General features: G+C 33.8%; 1 non-coding gene across 1 annotated transcript; it reads left to right on the top strand.

Annotated features, from left to right (window-relative positions):
* The first annotated feature begins 2,093 nt into the window (after positions 1-2,093).
* On the top strand, positions 2,094-2,200 carry LOC121221413 (small nucleolar RNA R71). The gene has a single exon (XR_005918805.1). It is a non-coding gene; the product is annotated as a small nucleolar RNA R71 (small nucleolar RNA).
* The last annotated feature ends 5,012 nt before the right edge of the window (positions 2,201-7,212 follow it).

The raw sequence follows: 7,212 nt of genomic DNA on the forward strand, positions 1-7,212 counted from the left end.
TGTGCATGCATACAGATGAACTAATGCCACGAATATCAGCTATGGTCCATGCAATAGCCTTCTTGAATTGTTTCAACACTAGGATGAGTTTCTCTTCTTGCTCTTCGGTCAATTCTGTTGTAAAAATCATACGTAAAGTATAAGCGTTGCCTAAATAAACATATTTTAAATGTGAGGGAAGTACCTTCAGTTCTAATTTAGGTGGCTCCTCAATTGACGCTTTTGGCTGGGCATAATCTCTACTTTCTAATACGAAAGACTCAAAGTGGGATTGCAGTTTAAATCCTCTTTGATTAGCTTCTAGCAACGCTAAGTATTCATCCCCCTCTTTATCACGAGGAGGGTCTGATGTCAATATTTGCTCTATCGGGTCCTCAACATAGTTCAGTTCCTTTTCCATGATTAGTTCCTCTTAGTTGGACACTACAGAACAACCATCAAGTGTGTCAGGAAATCGCAAACTTAAAAACATTAAATGTTACCTGATCGTCCTGAACATGCATAGTAAGCTCGCGCTTCTGCACATTGATAAGGTCCTTCTAGTTGCTAGGAAAGGTCTTCCTAGGATGATTGACACCTCTTTATCTGCTTCAAAGTCTAGAATAACAAAGTCAGCAGGAAAATTAAATTTTCTACACGTACCAATACATCCTTGATTTTTCCTTCTGGATGTGGTAAAGATCGATCTGTTAATTGAAGTGTAACCGTAGTAGGTTTAACTTCACCTATCCCCAACTTTTTGAATATATACATGGGCATCAAGTTGATGCCGCATAGTGCCTTACAGCAATAAGTTTCTTCAATGTTATAGGGTAAGGTAAAATATCCTGTATCTTTCAACTTTGGGGGTAGTTTGTCTTGAAGATACGCACTGCATTCCTACATTAAGGCTACCGTATCAAATTCTTCAAATATTCATTTCTCGGATAGGATATCCTTCATGAATTTGACATAATTCAGCATTTGTTCAAGTGCTTCTACCAATGGAATGTTGTATAAATTTGCTTGAGTTCGTCTAGAAACTTCTTGAACTAGACTTCCTATTTCTGCTTTTGAAGTCTTTGATGGTAGGGTGGTCGAGGTTTCTTTACTTGAATTGGTTGATTCATCTTTTATGGCAATTCTGCATCTAACGAAATTGTTAGTTTATCAGAATCAATTGGTTCAAAAGTTACCTTAATTTTGTAGATTCTGGTTCTGGTGAAACTGGAATTTCAACTCTCGGTTGAACTTCCACTGAGTCTTGAGCATCAACTAGCTCTTCTTCAACTTTGACGGTGTTGGGCTCTAATGTCTTTTCTCTCCTCAATATCAATGCTCTACAATGCTCCTTCCTTGGATTTCTTAAATTCTCCGTATCACTAGGCAAAGGACCTTATGGACGGTTTCTGAGTTCAGTGGCAAGTTGGCCCATTTGGTTTTCTAGGTTTTTTAATGTGGCTGCTTGGCTTTGGATTAAGGCATCATTTTTTGCTATGTATGCCTTCAACAAGTTTTCTAAGCCATTGGAAGTTTCAGCTTGAGGTGGCTTTTAAACTTGTTGGGTAGAAACAGGTGGCTGGGTTGGTCTAGGTTGGGCATAAGTGTTACTGGGTCTAGCCCCTTGGTTACTCCAATAGAAATTAGGGTGGTTTTGCCAAGATAGGTTATAAAAATTTGAAAGCAGTCATTGCCTTCCTCAGTTATGGTTCTGATTACCCATGTAATACACAGATTCTGGGTTTAATGGACATTCTTCAAACAAATGTCCTTCCCCATAATAAACACAGGCTATATTTTCAAATTCATTGGGTAGTTGAGTTGCAAAACTATTAAACCCATTAGTGGTAAAATTTTTAAGCATTGAGGAAATTGAAGATACTTGAAATGCAAGTGAAGCGAGAGCGTCCACTTCATGTATTCTAATGACTCATCTTCCTGACGTTGCTCGATTGGTTGGCCATTGATAATTGTTGATGGCAATTCTCTCAATGATTTCATAAGTCTCCTTATAAGACTTAGAAAGGAGAGCACCATTAGTAGAAGCGTCCACTACCATCCTCGTGTGAGCATTGAGACCATTATAGAATGTCTTAAGTTGGATGCAATGAGGGATTCCATGATGAGGGCACTTCTGTAATAATTCATTTGTACTTTCCCATGCCTCATAAAAGGACTCATCATCCATTTGGTGAAAAGCAGTGATCTCGTTCCTCAACTTAGCATTCTTACTAGGCGGGAAATACTTCATGAGGAATCTTTCTGCTAACTCTTGCCATGTGGAAATGGAATTTGGTGACAATGAATTCAACCAGACTTGAACTGTTGTGCCTCGATTTTGGGTCTCCTAATACCCAGATTAAGATCATGAAACACTCGCACGACATACTGTCTTAGAGCTCTATCCCTATAATCAGCTATAAGGATAGGATTTTGAGAAGGGTTTGCTACGTTTCCTTGATTTCGATTTTTGTAGTTCATCTCTTCGGTCCTTCTTTGAACTACCTGTCTCCTTCATTGTTGAAAATTTCTTTCAATCTCAGGGTCTACGGGGAGTAAATTGATAATTCGATCAATACTCATAAACACCTGAAACAACACAGAAAACATTAATTAATTTAAATTGAACAGAAAATAAACCAAAATGCAAAATCAACAAATTCAAAAATAATGACTTTTAAAACAGTCCCCGACAACGGCGCCAAAAACTTGGAACGATGGAAATGTGCAAGTGTATACAATCTCAACAAGTAATAAAGTGACAAGTAAATATTGAATTATCATACCCACAGGGACTGTGGAAAGAGCAATTAAAAACACTTTGGTGAAGAAAAATATTTTAATTTTGAGGAAGTGGTTAAAAACTAAAATTTAACTAAAAAAAATAAAAATAAAAGTTCCAATGACGATTTCAAAAGATGGTTTTAATTAAGATGACATAATTGTGATAGATTAATTACATTTCGTAACTTAGAATTACTAAACTCATGTTCATGTTGTTACGAATAAATTCAGGGCAACTTGACAATTTGCTAACTACTGCTCATTCATACTTATTAAATTAACTAATCTCTTGAACATTTTCCAATGCCAATTCAAAAAATTAATTAATCTCCATAAGCACATAAAAGATTAAGTGAGGTAACAATGTATTCCTACCTTGAAACAGTTTAATCACAATAATCTTTCAAGTTATACAAGGCTAATGTATCGTCTAATACCGTCGCTAATTTAACCCTCAGCTACCTTAGAAGATTAAACATGCACTGATAAAGTATTGTGTTAATTAATTACATATTCAACACGATTAAATAATTAATTCATTAGTTACCTTATAATTATAATGCAAGAATAACTTAATCATGATTTTACTTAATAAAACTAAGACCTATAACAACACAAACACGATTTTAATAACTTAAGTGGACGAAGTGCAATCAACCTAACATGAATTAAATTTAAGCCATATTAATTAAATTAAACATATCAACATAACAAGTATTCATAGACATGTTCATAACAACAACAATAAAAATTAATGGATAGGGAACTAGAATCAAATCTGGTGTTTCCCTGAAGCTTGACTAGTTTGCTCCGCTCTTCCTTCTTTGTTTGTTCTTATTGAACCGAGGTTTCTACAAGCACTTAAATACTGCTTCCAATGGTGGTTGAAGGGATCTTTTCCAATAAGGGAAATCAACATGGGAATGGAAGGGAAAAAGAAGAACAAAGGTAGGCGTTTTGAAAAGAGAAAGTGAAAGAGAAGTGAAGAATGAAAAGATGAGAAGTGAAGAACAAAATAAGGGATTGTTTTGGGCAGCCTATTGCTCGACTGGACCGGTCTTCTCGGTTTAGCACAACTAGGCCTCCTTTCATAATTAATAAATAATAAATATTCAACCCAAAATAAATTGAATTAAAATTAAAATTAATTATATTATGAATTAATATTCATAATTTGGACTGTCTTCTATTGAAAAATTAATTCGCCTCGATGCTTCAAAAATCGCTTTTTGGTTTTGCGCTTTTAGTAGTGTCTGCCGAGCAAATTTTCGCCCTTTGTGCAAGTCTGTCAAAAATGATCAAAATTAATCAAAATTTATTATAAAATTAATTAAAATTCAACATGTTAATAATATAAGTACAATTTAATTATTTTATAATTATTATATATTTTTCGACAAGAATTACTGCGAAATTGCATGAATTTGAGTTAAAAAGAGCATAAAAAAGTGTGTATATTTTCATGTTTTCAAACATCAACATTAAAGATTCTTTCATTCTGTTGCTTCCACAGAAGCCAGCAATAATAACTAAGCTTGATATCCATTAACCATCACTCGATGCAAAATAACAGGCCGTGTAACTACTTGAGACCGTGTGGGCAATCTTGCACCAAAAATCAAATAGGCCACATGACCATGTGGATTGACCGTGTGTGGCACACGGTCGTGTGACCTGAAATAACTTTTAAAACAATCCAATTCATCAACCATTTCTTAGGTACCAAGCCAAACCATTTCATTTTCACACATTCAAAACACATTCAAACATGCCTAAAACATACCAAAACATTCAACCTATGTGTCTAACCAATATGCCCTCATTGGCACTACATCAATCTAAATTCTCATTCAATAATCACAAGTTTCTACCTTATAAACATGTCAAACATATCAATTCATCCATTTCAATCACATCCATTTTACCATACCTTAAACCACATCCAAAACCAAACTTTCAAGAGCATGAATCACACCACTTATATATACACAGATGAGCCAAAATACCAAATATATATACACAACCACAAGTCTTACTTAAACCAAAGTTATAAACAACTTCATCATAAGCAAAAGTACTTCAAGGCTCCTAGTACATGTCATTTATAACCAAACCAAAATGATTAAACTTATACCGAGTCAAAGAACATTTAGTGTGTGCTTTGACTTGAACTTCCAACTGACCTTAACTTTCGATTACCTACAGAGAATGAAATACAATGGGCGTAACCAATTAATGCTTATTAAGCTCGTATATAACGTAAACTTAAACTTACTTAATAGAATTCAACTAAACAATTCACGAATAAAATTCATTAAATAGCTCGTAAGTTCATTTGTGTCCTATGCATACCACAAACCTTACAAGGTTAGTGAATTGACAAATATAAAACTTATAATCATATCATACCATATAACATTCATAAATAGCATATATAACTCAATTCATCTATCCCATATTCATAGTGTATATCACATTCCATTTCAATGTACCACGTCAAGATCCTCCAATCAATGTCTAATTCTATATAGCAAATTCATTTATCCATTTCATTTTACACATTTATCACTCGATGAACCAAATGAAATAACGTCGTATACTCGAGAAAAATGCTCACACAAGTTGTGACTGTAACTGTATATGCTCAAACGAGCTATGCAATGGGCCAGCACACACGAGTTGTGGGACAATATGTTAGGCTACACGATGCTGCTCACACGAGCTGTAGAGAATCCGTAACAAATATAGGCCTTTAGCCATCTATAGGACATCCAAGACCAACACCTGAAAGTATAGATAACCCCTAATGACATGTCATTTGTATCCTAAGCATTCACAAGGCTTATATGGGTCACATGCCAGTTCCAAATCATTTAACTTTACACACATTATACCTTCCCAAATTCACATCCATATAGTTCTCATTTTTCAAACATGATCATCAATTTAGCCATTAATGCAATTTAATCCAAATCAATTTAAACTATACCTAAAATAAATATTAACAAACATTTCACCCAAAACAACAATTAATAAGCTCAATCAATATACGAACTTACCTAAAACAAAAAAGGGTTCCGAATACGATACTAACGACTATTCTGTTGACTTAGCTTTCCAACGGTTTGAGTCTGATTGATTTGTTTATTGATCTAAATAATAATTTTCATTCAACTAATCTATTCAAAAAAACTTACAAAATCAAACTTATAAGCCCTTTTAAGAAAGCTTGGTCGAACCTCATTGGTCTCCAAAAAGGTGGTTTTCGATTTGGGCAAGAAGAACATAAAGAAAAAAGTGTTGGGTCACTAGGACACCTGTGGTGCAATGAAAAAAATTTCCAGCAATCCAAAATAGGAATCCATACACGAGGAATGAATCGGAGTGAGAAGGGTATGAACGATAACCTTTAACCGTCTGAAAATCGAAGATAACTGTTGTGAGATTGATTACACAATTGTATGTCCATTCCAAGCCGCTAGGAAAAGTTTTTGTCTCTACATAATCCACCCGGTATGACAACGAACGACAAGAACTCTCTAAAACTTTTTTAGAGATAATTCACTCTATGATGGCTACTAGACCTCGCTCCCTTTTATTTAGGGTATATTAGGTTTTCTTAAAAACCCTATATTTCCTAATTTAGAAATAGTTGATATTTTAATAATTACCTGAATATTATAATTATAATTCCTATAATTATAATAATGTTTGAAGAAAATATTACAATTACAATAATTATAATAATATTCGATCATAAAATATAATTACAATAATTATAACAACGATTTCGATAAATTATGTTTAGTTTAATTTTATACAAATCAAATTCTTATATATATTAATTTAACCATGTTCTCATAATGTGTAAAACATACTTGTACATATAATTCGTTCGATATTTAACTACCCAATTAAATTAATTCAAAAATCAATTTAATTCATGTCAGAGATAAAAACAATACCAACTATGTTTGGATTTCGTTCGTTTCAACCATAGGGTGTGACCCTATAGGTCCTTGTAACGTTAGGAGTAATACTAGAATGATTCTAATATTACAAACAATGAATAGCATCTAGCAATGCATCATTGCTACCTAAGTTACAAGATGTCATGATGCGACTTTACCTCTCTATGATTAACCCTTCATGTATTTAACCCTTTTGTCCTTTATATCTAGAATGGACACAAGTCATGGAATAGTCACACTTGCATAGTCCATCTAATGTTTCTTAATATCCTGAATAGACGTAGACTATGATAAACAAATAAGTATGATATCTCATATCAACTTATTCAAGCATGGCCATGCATTTCTAGTCTCACTTAATCAAGTGACCTAAGATATTGCTCCCATTATGTAGGAGGGACAAGTCCTATACTGATCAACCATATCCCAGTACATAGATTGTGGTGTATTCAACATTAGCCTTTATAGAATGAATAGT

This window comes from Gossypium hirsutum, chromosome D09 (genome assembly GCF_007990345.1).
Source record: "Gossypium hirsutum isolate 1008001.06 chromosome D09, Gossypium_hirsutum_v2.1, whole genome shotgun sequence".
In the NCBI taxonomy this organism is placed as follows: Eukaryota; Viridiplantae; Streptophyta; class Magnoliopsida; order Malvales; family Malvaceae; genus Gossypium; species Gossypium hirsutum.